This window comes from Rousettus aegyptiacus, unplaced genomic scaffold (assembly GCF_014176215.1).
Source record: "Rousettus aegyptiacus isolate mRouAeg1 unplaced genomic scaffold, mRouAeg1.p scaffold_m13_p_7, whole genome shotgun sequence".
Lineage (NCBI taxonomy): Eukaryota > Metazoa > Chordata > Mammalia > Chiroptera > Pteropodidae > Rousettus > Rousettus aegyptiacus.
Window position 1 is genome coordinate 95,158,941 of NW_023416310.1, and position 13,474 is coordinate 95,172,414.

Below are 13,474 nucleotides of genomic sequence, written 5' to 3' on the forward strand. Positions count from 1 at the left end.
TGCATCAGGAAAATGCAATGAAAACTAAAACAAAATATTAGAAACACCCTTCCTAATGGAGCACATTCAAGACCACCAAGGCCTGACAAGAATGTAGAGCCACTGGAACTCTCAGACATTCTGGTAGAAGAATAAATTGATAAAACCACTTAGCAATATCTACTAAAACTAAACCTAGCAATGCTAGGTCACCCTATGATGTAGCAATTCTACCTCTAGATATATACTCAAGAGAAACAAGTACATATGTCCACTAAAAGACACCTTCAAGAATGCTCACAGTTGTATGCATTATAGCCAAAATCTGCAGTAATAAAAACTCAAATATCCATCAATAAAAGAATAAATTATTAAACATTTAAACAATGGAACGTCACACAATGATAAAAAAGAACCAACATGCAACAACACAAATGAATCTCACAGACATAATAAGGGGGAAGAAGATAGACACAAAAGACTACAAATGGTATGTTCATTTATATGATGTTCTAACCCCAGTAAAAGTCATCTATAGAGACAGACATAAGAAGAGTGATTGTCTTGGGTGAGGGGTATGGTCAATGAACGGAGTATGGGCTGAAGGAAACCTTCTGGGTGACGGAAACTTGACCTAGGTTAATTTCACAGGTAGGGATGTGTGTGTGTGTGAAGTCATTAGGATATAGACTTAAGATGACTTGGGCATCTTACTGTGATTATTCCTCAATAAAAAATATATATATATTTTTTTAAATAACTTAGGCTCATTATCCTGATTCTAGGGCTTCTTTGCTGTGTAAGCTTAGTAGACAAGTAACTGAACTATATTATTCTCCTTGAAAATGCGGATAATAACCACCCTCCTGGGGTTATTATGAATGTTAAATAAGAGACATGTACAGCATTTCAAAGTATCAGACATACAGCTGATGTTCCCCAAATTATTTATCACAGAGGCGAATGAGGCAGAAAGAAGGGGGGAAGACAGGATGGCAACTGTGGGGTAGGGTCAAAATTATGGTGGAAAAGGGTGGTATGCATAGTTTACAAAGAAAAAGAAATGAGCACAGGTACTTCTGATGCATGTGACTGCACCCCTAAAAAGTTCACACGGAGCAATGAAAATCACACCCCTACCACAAAGCAAGCCAGGTTAAGGCTGAAGTGACACATAGGCTCTGACATCATAACCATTTCCTTTTACCTCCTGACTGAGCATCAAACTGGCCTACTTCCCCCTTTTGGAATTAATGCCTGATAATAACAAATAAAGGGTCTTCAGCAATTTCTAGAAAATCTAGCAAGGAGCTCCCTCTATCCACCGGATGAGAGATGGAACAAATGACTTACAATCCTTTCTAGAGCTTCATCCTAAGATTCTACTTAAAATAAGCACCTCTTTTTCACTCTGAATAAGTCCTTAGTTAGTGCTATATCTGGATCAGCTTGAGAATCATGAACAAGGATCTGCAATTTTCTCTAAGCTGGCACCCCGCCTCTCACACCAGAGGGTGATGCAAAAAATAGTTATTCATCTATCACAGGCAAACTGCTACCCACCACCACATCTCCTCCAACTCTGGCATCCAGGAAGAGTCCACAGAAAGCCATACATTGTTTAGCAACACATCCAGGATCTGGAGCCACTGATGTCAGCTCAGAGCCTTCTCACTAGCCAAGAGCGAGCAGAATCACAACCAGACCTGATTCTAGGGTTACTTGACAGCTTTCCTCCTCTAATCTTATTCCTGAATCTGAGTCAACAATAGTGATCTCAGTGGCTTGGCAATTTACCCACTTCCTACTGGACAGGGAAATGCTATTGCTAACTCCACCCCACTGAAACAAACACACTCAGAATCTAACAGCACTATTCTTTCTAAATCAACCTCCAAAGATCTAAGGTTTATTCATTCATAAGATTATAAATCTTCTGTTGGCAAGGGTACATTTCTGAGCTTCCATCCACACTACAGCACAGTGAAGGGTCAAGTTCAGAGTAAAAGGAGGACTGTGGCATCCACAGAGACACACGTTCTCACAGCTTGTGTTTGAAACCTGACTCACTATGTTTATATAGGAAGACAGAGGGAAATGATGAAAGCCTGGAGAATGAGCTGCCATCCACAGATGAAAAGAGCTGTGCAAGTGCCAGGGAGAGGAAGTGGTCCTTTGCTTCTAAAGTGCTCCTGGGAAGACTGACTCCTGCCAGGTTCTGGATGGTACAAGCGTTCAAGGTTCAATATATCTTTATATGCACAAAGATAGGGCCAAAGTCAGGCAGAATAACCTTGAAGAATACATCTCTCCTAAGTCCATCTAAGAGATCACATACTCAAATTTCTTTAGAGGCCAGGCAAGCAAGCAAAATGAATGAAAGTGGGTAAGAAGTTCTTCACTGTCCCCAGGAAAATAGGCTTGGTCTCATTTTCCTTAAAACATGCAGTCCCTTGACTTTTTTCATCTGTGCCTTGATTTTTTGATAGAGACATAGGAACAAAGGAATATTTCTCCTCTATGGAAGAAACAACATTCCAAGTGCAAGGCAAAGTGAAAGCTGTCACCTGTGATCATGATGGGGAACAACAGGGCATGGTGGCAACTGAGGCAAAGTGAAAAGGCCATGCCCCACCTAAAGGAGGCATCCACCATTCAGCTCTACAAATTGCTGGCACATGGGAAGGCAACATTAGCATTTATAAATTTTTCCAATTTTCAGATATTGCCTCAAACACTACTTAAGCCAAACCAATCGTGTCTGTGGACCACCCGTTTGCCACTTTTGGTGTTTATGTCTGTCTTCCTCTGCCTCTCTATCTGAGCTCCACTCCAGATTATCAGGGCATGTTATAAAGTCATCTCATATACTAAGACCAACAATGATGCATGTGTGTCTTATTAATTAACCTCAAAGTCAAACACAGCAGAGCACCTCCAGAGACCTGGGCTACTGTCCCATTTTTCTCAATACTCAGGATCCGGTGCCATCACTGGGAGACGACATTAATCTACTACTTGGAAATAGAAAGTTATGAATCTGTATAAACTATGCATGCTCTAAAATAATGAACCATTGAAGGTCTCTGTGCATTACAGATCTTCATGCATGAGGAGAATATAACATAGGCCATGAGAATCTGGGTTGGTTACAGGTAAGAGAGAAAGTGAGAAAGGAAACAGAAGTTGCAAACTCATGGCCCACAAACTGTGGCTAAGATTTACTGAGTGTTTATTATGAGTCAAGCACTTTGCTAAGGATTTTACTTGCATTATCATTTATTCCTCATAATAACTTTATTAAGTAGGTACTGTCATTATACCTCTTTAAAAAACTGATATTCAGAAATTATTTGAACAATGTCACACTGCTAGTCATTGGCAAAGCCTCAACCTGAACTTAGTCGGACTGACTGTAAAGGCAAAGCCCATACCTTAACCACAATGCTGTACTGCCCCCATGTGCATGCAGTATCAGTATATGTCCTGAGATCAGGGACATCAGCTCCTCAGGAGGAAGGAGAAAGGAAGGGGTGAGAGGAGGCACCTCTCCCCATCTCCCTCCTTGTCCTCCTTCTCCCTCCCTTCCCCCTTCCTCCCTGTCCCCCCCTCTTTTACACACACACACACACACACACACACACCCTTAGAATTTTTTAGACACAGGCTTCCAATCAATTATTTAGAAAGGATCTGACCCTAATGAATAAATACGTCATTATGACCTACAGAACTGACCTCTTAGAAGGAAAGGTACTAAAATAATTAGGACTACAGCAATAATAATGATCTATAGAGTAAATATTGTCAATCATATCAGATAATATCCCACATTTTTATTTTAAAGGAGATTGAAGTCACAAGACATCAAGAAGCCCAGACAAAGAAATCTTTGGCACATTAAGTTGCAAGCTTCTTAAATGTAACAGATAGTGAGTGCCTGTTACATGCCAATTATAATGCCACGGGGACACAGGAGTAAGCAAATTTTAACACACTCCACCAGGAGAAAACATTATTAATTGCTGGAATAAGTAAGACTCAGGAAGAATGCAAAACTTATTCCTATTGTTGAAAACACTTTGAAAAAATATTTTAAGTCAAGAAATCTTCTAGTTCATTGATGAAATTTTTTCCACTATTACTATTCTAGCACATGATGAATTGAAGTACGTAGATGGAATTTACTGGTTGAATTGTCTCCTCTCTTCAGATTTATATAATAAAAACATTTTGATTTAGGTTTTTTAAATAATATTTTATATTTAGAAACTGGCAAATAAACTGATATACTCAATCAACAAAACCCCAAATTTCACTATGTAGACTAAAAAAATAGAACGAATTTTGCCTTATCTCTCACAACAGTCCATTTACTACAACCCATTTTTCCTTAAACTAGAATCAAACAGCAAATACTTTCTAATTAAAAAAAAAAAAAACTCAGACATGGACTATAGACTAGTGGTTACCAGAGAATTATAGATTAGTGGTTACTAGTGGGGTGGGGGAGGAGGGGAGGGGTAGATGGGGTTAAGGGGGTCAAATATAGGGGTAAAGGAGATCAAATATATGGTAGCTGAAGGAAACAACTTTGGGTAGTGAACACACAATAGAATATACAGATGGCAAATGATAACGTACACCTGAAAATTATATAATTGTATTAACCGATGTTACCTCATTTGACATATAAAAAAAAAATCTCAATGACAAGTTCAAAATATATGAATTCTAAAGATTTCAAGAACTTCTCAACTAGCTTCTTTTACAGAAAGACCTAAAAGCAATCCAGAAAGTACGCTATTTCCCCCTGCTCTAGCCCCACCCAAGTTATGGAAGTCAGAGCAGTTATAACACCCTCTGAGGAAGGAAAAAGCCATTTCCTCCCCAAAATGTCAAAGGCATTGAGACAAGCGCCCTAATCCCACCAGCAGGAAGGCAAAATCAAATATTATTTCAAACAAGGGGTGAGAAGGGGAGGAAAGGGGAAGTTTGAAACCAGGAAAAATGGATTCATCTGTTGCAAAAGATAAAGGCACATCGTACCAAGAGGACAAGTAGGACAGCCCGGTTCTCAGCACAGAAGCAGGACAGTCAAAATGACCCAGCTGTTTCCTTCACCATCCTCAAATAAGCCATCCCCGAAGCAAAGAGCCTGACACTTCGATTCAGAAAGCAAGGTAAAATATAATGTTTACACGGAGGCTAGATTAACTGTGCATGCTTACTTTTGTAGGAAAGTAGGTATGAAATGATCCATCATAAAAGGGTGGGATGAAGGAATTTCTGAAGAATGGGTCATTTAAAATACTTTTCCCTTGAAGAGTAGTATTCATATGATTATTTCTTCTACAGAAATCTATACACACACACACTCATGCACACACCACTGACTCCTGTCAACATATAAAGGACAGCTTTCAATTAGACCTTCTCTAGTAGCTACCAACACATACACAAAACTGCCATCTAGAGGCTGAACACTGAAACAAAGTCTGTTATATAAGATGACTTTTTTAGAAAACCCACACCATCTTACACTCACACAATCTCACAAAGACACACAAATATGTGCATGCTCACACGCCACATACCAAACTAGAGGAGATAGTATTATTTTAACTTAAAATTAGTATAGTTTCATTTTGTTATCATAAATAGGAAGGAGGAGCATAAAATATTACTTTGTATCAGGTTATAACATACATAGATTTAAAATAGGATCTTCCCTTATCAGTCCTTTATAGGTAACTCGAAAATTCATGACAATATAGGAAAAGGAACATGATCAAGATAGAAAAAACCAGCCCCAAAAAACACCCACCAAAAGCTAAGGTTCCCCATAAGTACAATGAAGTCCCAGATAGAGAAAAGTGTTCAAAGGTACAACCTTTTCTGACAGAAGACTGTATCAAGGAGAAATATTAATGCATTCCATCTTAAAACAATCCTGCCAGGTAGGTATGACAAGTCCCACATTAGAGATCTGGTTAAACCACCTTCCGAGACTCACATAGTAAGGGGCAGATCCCAAATTCAAACTTAGGGCTGCTTCAATCTTTTATCTGTATCATGCAGCCTGCTATAAAAATGTAATTGAAATAAAAGTACTGACATATTGGAGGGTTTGGACAGATTTTTTCAGACCTTCCATTAATCTTTCTAGCTCTACTTTACTCAACCTTCAATTTTCCTGGGGGTAGGGGTATTGTCTTGCCCATACAGAAATGCAGATCATGTATGTACTCGCTGAAGTTTTAGTTTAAATAGAGACTAATATGATTACGCTGCTGTAGCCTCTTAAACAATAGTTCATTCAAGTCCCAAAGAAATAAACAAAATGTAACTCAAAAATTGCATTACCATAAAAAAAAACAAGAATGAACAACCGCACACATGCAATACTGTATTAAAAGCTGTATAAAATGATGTTATTCTATATCCTGAAGCAAATGACCTGAGACGGATATTTAGAATCGAATAGAGGTATATAAAGCATGCCTAATTAAACAATCAGCCAAACAACAAAGGAAAAGCTCATATGCTATACAAATACACAGTACACGGTGGGAACTGATAGTGGGTATGACATGCCAAGCTGGGACTGGTCTAGAGGAAAGCTGTCTCTCTTTACCTATTTGTGGAAAGTTTGCAAAAAGAGGATTTCAAATTTGGTTTGAAAGAGAAATCAGATGATGACTGTTAAGAAGGAAAGTCCAATAGACACATAGTGCTTCTTTGAACTTTATATCTCCACTCTCAATCTCACACAATCTCACAAAGACACACAAATAAATGCATGCTCACGCACCACATACCAAACTAGAGGAAATAGTATTATTTTAACTTAAAATTAGTAATGGTTTCATTTTATTATCATAAATGGAAGGAGGAGAATAATATGTTACCTTGGATAGAAAACATATATATAAACACACCCGTATGTATGCATATATATGTGAATATATACACATGTATATATACATAAAAGTATAGTCTCTGGCATGTAGTTATGCTTAATAAATGAAGGAGGGAGGGAAGAAGAGAGGGGATGAAGTCACGGTATTCCAGTCATACCATCATTCTCTGTAGGAATGGAAGGCTTAAGTCCTTCTATTTGTTACATCTTCCCCCACAGAATTCCAGTCTTCCAAGTTTGCTGGAACACACAACATTACAGTATTTACGCCTTTAACATGTGTTCATGTGTGCATTCTACACTCAAAGGGAAGCTCTGTGAAAGCACTTGTCTCGGTCCCCATTACACCTCTAGCACTAAATATCCTTGTCTTCTCTAATAAGTCGTCCTTTGCTGCCACCTCTGGAGAGTGCCCATCCTGGAGATGGGGCATTTTAACACTCCACAAAATGTCCTCGAATGTATGGACTGATGTTGGAGGCAGTTAGTCCTGGAAAAAAATAATTATAATTGTTTCATTTCTCCAAGTATAAACACTGCCCGTGAGAGGGGCTATATTGATTCAATGCATCAAAAAGAAACCTTTTGTTTCTATTATTTTCCATGTGGCTAAGTGGTCCCTCCTGGAAAACATTTGAGAGAAAATAACCACATGTCACATACACATGTGAGAAATTTCTTAAAAATAAACAAATCCAGGGATGCTGGGAGATGACTTCCATGATTCGTTAGCTTAAACAAATATTTGCCCTACATTTGCTCATTAATTTTCATAAGATGCTGCATGGCGGAGTTAATTATTCAAAGTGACTGAAGACAGACACTGGCAACTACTAGCAATTCACATGTCACTGCCACTAATTCACGTGCCGCTTTCAGATAAAGTCCTTTTACACTCAGGAATTTTACATTAAACTCTCCCAAAAATAGCTGATACACTTTGAAGAAAAAATGGTAAGTCTAGTTTTTATTCAATTAACCAATATAAAATATAAACCTTCAAATGCTCGGTGCTATGGCAATATAATACAAAGGCACCGAAGAACACAACTTTATTTAAGATACAAAAAAAGAATGATTTTTTAAAAAGCTAAGGAAAGCTTAGGCTGCCATAAGAGTATCTAGAACTAGAAAGATAATTTTTGTGAGCAGGCTGCTTTGTGAAGTGGACATCCTTGTCAATGGGATTATTCAAGGAGTGTGTCAGGCCCTCCATTTTAAAGGCTGCCAGGGGCACTTGCTGCTTCAGTGGGAGAAGTCCTCCCTATTCAATGCTGTATTAGTTGGCTAGGGCTGCTGTTGGGTGGCATAAACAACAGAAATTTATCATCTGACAGGTTACAGGCTAGAAGAAGTTCAAGAGCGAGGTGTCACCAAGATGGGTTCCTTCACAGGTATGTGAAAGATAATCTTTTCCATGCCTCTCTCATAGCTTCCAGTGATTTGCTAGCAATATTTGGCATTCTTTGGCTTAAAGATACACCAGTCTCCACCTTTATGTTCATATAGCATTCTCCTTGTATACATACATGTCTGTCTCTTGGTGTCCAAATTACCCCTTTTTATAAGGACACCAGTCACACTGGATTTAGGACCACCCGAATGACTTCATTTTAACTTGATTACCACTGTAAAGTCCTTATCTCCAAATAATTTTCATTTTCAGATACTGGCGATTAGAACTTTAGCACATGAATTTTGGAAGTATACAATTCAACCCATAACAAATATCTTCTAGGAATATAAAAAAAATTCTTCTTTGAAACATGTTGTGACAACAAGTCCATAACTAGTACAAGGTGCAAACATTCACTTACAGTGATATCATATTCTTAGTGCTAGAGTCCTGAAATGGAATTTAAAAACAAAACCAGAGGGAAATTCAAAGAAGTGTCGCATTGATTTGATAGACAAGATACTTTGATCTAAGCAATTTTTCAGTTCAGAATTGAAGAAAGACACAAAAACTTCTACTAATTTTAACTTTTCAATGCTGACAACAATAAAACCCTTTGGGAAAAAAGCCAAAGACATGAAGAGCATATATTATTAGCATGTAAAAAATTTGCAGTTTCTTGGGCGAGAATCACTCCCAAAACTGAATAAAAGGGGGAAAAAAGTCAGGCACTAGAGGAAAAGAGATAGATGAGACATAATTAAGAAATTTTAGGGAAGTCAATACAGAAGAGTATAGGATGCAGAGAAGGGAGTATGAGCCTAGTTTTGAAATATTAAAGGTAAAAGAACTTAGACATAAAAATTAAAAGTAGACTTCTGAAACATGTTCAATATTAAAGAGGATTTTTGATACACGAAGTTCAAGAACTATGGATCTGAATCTAGAGCTCTGAATTAACAATCTGATTTCCAGCTCACTCACTGCTCAAGCTCAGAGTCTACCTGGTCTTCACATACAATGGGAATGCCAGAGATTAACCCCTTTTTATCAGGACTTGAGGATTAACAAATGACAGCAATATGCTGGGATACAATAAAAACAATCAAAGGACAAACAGCACTACGACTCTGACTTCTTACTCATGCTAGTTTCCCTAGATAAATAGATATGAATGGCGTCTTAAAAGGTAGAAACAGAGGTATGGAAAAAACAAACATTGCCTTCATGGAACATCTACTGCGCCATGTACCTGGCCTGTGCGCTACCTGTATCACCTCTTTAAGTTGTTAGTCATAGGAGGGCTTTCTGAATGTCACAGAGTAGGCTATATAAGAAGAGAATAAAAAGAGAAACAAGTTCATGGCTTCAGTTCACCCACCATTGGTTTGTGATGCCAAATGTAAACAATTATAGCGAAAAAGCACTTCTCAGATTTCACCCCCTACAAGTTGAATGCTCAGTGGCATCTCTGAAATGCAAATACCAATAGCACTGGGCTCACCACTGGAAAATGTTTCAAAAATATTCTGAGTTTTCAGGGAGCAAGGTGCCCAGGAATGAGATACGTATGAATAGCATTCAGGTTCCAGCTCCTTCATCTTTAACTAAAAGGTGAGTTTTCTTGTGGCAGTGGTTGCTTTTTCCCTGGCAACTGGTATCAGAGACTGGAAATCACCTGTTCTACTGGCTATAGTCTTTTCCACATGGGTAAGAATTACTTATATTCTTTAGTGAAGGAGTTTGAGTTTTGGGGTTTTTTTTGTTTGTTTTGGTTTATTTGTTTGTTTTTGCTGTTGTTGCTTCTTATAATGTTTTTAATAAGAAAAACATTTTTATGTGCTCTGAGAAAACTGTATGGTGATATGCATTTATTATGAGGATAACTGAAAAGCCTGTTCAAAAAGTGGACGTCAGGGTCTCTCTCCCTAAAAGTTGGACTGTATAGGTCTGGGGCAGGAGAGACCAAGAAGTGGTAGTTCTAACAATCACCCTCGGTGCATGCTGAGTGCAGATGGTTCTCGCCACACAGTAAGAGACCCTGATGGAATCAGTTCACAACATGGGCTTCCTAGACTATCACTTCCTAAAGGCTATCGCTTCTGTTACAAAATAACATGAAATGTCAGCACTGTGCCTACAGGATAAAAGCATTTAGTCTTAAAAACCAATAGCATTGTATATTCTAAATCAAATAAATGAACTTTAGGATGAATTTACATCTTGACAGAATCAACATTAACAGTCACTACATAAACATTTATATACTCTACAGTTAACATACTCTGGGAGCATTTTGAAACCTTACACTGTTAAATATAACCATTCCCTCTTTTACTTCCACATTTCCTAGGTGCTAACTTTGCATTTTGCCCCTCTGTCTCTCTCACCCGGCAGGAAAAGCTGAGAAATCTGTGGAAGGCACAGGTTAGAAAGAGAACAGGACAGCGAGGAGCATTGCTACCTTGCTAAAGTACACTGGTGAAAAAGCAAGGTGTAGGAGTCTTCCAGAGAACAGGACTCTGGGTAGTTCCCAGGGATTCAGCCATTGAGCACATGGAACTAACTGCCTTTTCCTTCTCTCTTAATTCCTTTCTTGGATGTGTGAGGAAGATGCAGAAAGGCACTGGTGTCAAAACAGAAGAAAGATAAGGAAAATACTACCAAACTGTAACCTAATCTTTGCACCAAAGACGATGACCTATACAGAAAACTGGGAAAAGTTGCTTCCTTTATGTTGTGTTCTTTTAGGTTACAGTAAGTCAGGTGCAGACACAAGAAAAGACACGAAAGAGGCTCAGGCAAACAAGGCTTCTAATAGTTACAGGTGCTAAAAACAGGATGCACAGCATACACACAGGGCCATGTGGGAAAGAACCAGCATCAGCCAGGAGGCAGAAGGCGGGGCGGGGCTGGGGGGGCGGGAGTGCCCCACACTGCTTTTGTTAGAGTTTCCGCAGGAAAGGCAAGGCAGGGTGTGGTAAACATTTTTGGATTGGCTAGTTTGAATAATTTCAGGGGCCCTGAGCTATAGGAGTGGTCCCTAAGTGCCTGGTACCTGGCCATGGATGATTAAAGCAGAAGAATATTGCCCCCTGCAGTATTCGGGCCAGATGGAGGAGGTCTGGCTGTAGACTACACATCAATGGCACGCTCCAGGCTTAGCCCTTTGCTATCAATCAGAGCTGGCTAGCCTTGGAAGAGGTAGTCTTTCCCCAGTCAGAAAGGTTTTTAAGGTGTCAAAATACCAAACCATATAGAAAATAAAAAATACAAATAATACAACAGAACTTCTCCTGACCTGCTTATTAAGAGCAGATTTAGCAGCCTCATTCTGCACAGCTGAAATCCCTCTTGTCATGCCAAAGGAAGCAGAGAGAGCAACTTAGAAAAAATCGAATTTCCAAACCCACGTATTATGTTGAATGTGACACTTTTACTCTCAGCTTATAAATAGGCCATGCAAAGCTCTTATGGGCACAGTAAAGGTAGTAGGAAGTGTCAGCAAAGGTGGGAATGAGATGGAGGAACCATGATGAGTTTTAATTGCCTAAAAAGCAACTCTCTACAACTTCTGGGGAAACTTCTAAAGAAGAAAACATAGAAAACAATCCAGCTTCAGAAAGCACCACCGAACTTGCTTCCAGTCTAACGGAGAGCTGCAATGCAAGGCAGGCTCTCTTCCAAACAGCCATGCGAACAGATGATCATCTTTAAGAACTATACATTTGACCAACATTAAAAAACTGGCTCCACTTCCAACAAACACATCTTCTAAACCTCTTCAATGGAGGCCAACAATATGAATTCCCTTAAATTCCATGCCTAGAATAGAGAAGAGAGATGCCTACAAGTGCTTAAAGTGTCCTGATTTAGGATTTATTTAAAATCAAGAATAACTGATTTTAGTTTGAGGCATACACTTTGCAATTCCCATTGGCTAGCCAATTCAGCCCACTCCTCCATACAACCTTTATCCATTACCTTCTCTTCTCACATCCCAAACATGGTGAAAGATTGGAATACTTTCTTTTCTTTACAATTTATATTTATTTCTCTGCATTTAGAATCTAGTTTTATAAAATATCAAGTCTGATAAACATGTAGAACAAGATAATTAACAATACATAATAACAACTAACGCTTGCTGAGCATTTATTTGCCACCCTGTCAGCATTTCGTATGCATTACCTTCTTGAATCCTTACAATTCCAGGGCCTAGGTACTATTACCATCTTCATTTTCCAAGTAAGACAATCAAGGCCTTGAGAGATTAAGTAACTTGCCCAAAGTCACATGGCTATTAGGCAACAAAATCGAAATTTAGATCTAGGTTGCCAAAAGTATAATAACTAGACTGCTAGAGACATGATTGCTTTCCAGGAATTTCTCATTTAGACTAAGAGGGCATGCTTAGTCCATGGGAGCTCTAGCAGCCTCCAACGGCCACAGTGTGGATACATCATGGCCCAAGAAGGCATTCCTAACCTGCCAACACATGGAAGGGGACACCGTAGGTGGCTCTTAGCCTCTGGATCGTCTAGAACTGGGGCTAAGTGGCCATAAGTAAATGTCATAGCAAGGGGAGAAGTACTGGCTTGACAAAATGGTGTGGCTTTTTGTTTAATAAAGTGGAGAAATTAAATGGCATTATATGAGAATCATGCTGAGATTTAAGGATCTTCATGCTACTAGCATCGCTGATCTTGAACAGACAGCTCAAATAAGCTAAGCACGTGGCTTTCGTTGAAAGAATTAACCTGTTGCCAAGTAAACTGTCTCGAAGAATTGGAATGTTGTCAAACTAGCTTAACACCACGAAATGGTACAACTTAATGAGACTCTATAAATCTTGACAAATACAACACAGAGCTTTCTTTCCAAAGACTGTGATTTCGCAAGTGGTTTGCTGTCTTTCCTGGGCGCTCACACAAAATGGTAGGTAAAATGCTGTGACTAAAAGCTGTCTTTTTAAAATTGACTAGAACATCCTCCATCCTTCCCTTTATGCAATTCTTTTTCAATCTTTCTATTCCATTTTAAAAATTAAATTTTTTAAAGTAGAAAAATCTCAAATAGCTGATAACAGTCATGCTAACAAGTCAGTTTTCTTTAAACATCTATGCAACCTCCTGAGACATAACACGTTCCTGAGTAGTCCTCACACTGAAATAAAA

At 38.7% G+C, this 13,474-nt stretch overlaps 1 protein-coding gene across 3 annotated transcripts in view; it reads right to left on the bottom strand.

Annotated features, from left to right (window-relative positions):
* Positions 1–13,474, bottom strand: part of ARHGAP26 (Rho GTPase activating protein 26) — a 384,667-nt gene that overhangs the window by 244,935 nt on the left and 126,258 nt on the right. The gene's annotated exons all lie outside the window — the stretch shown is intronic.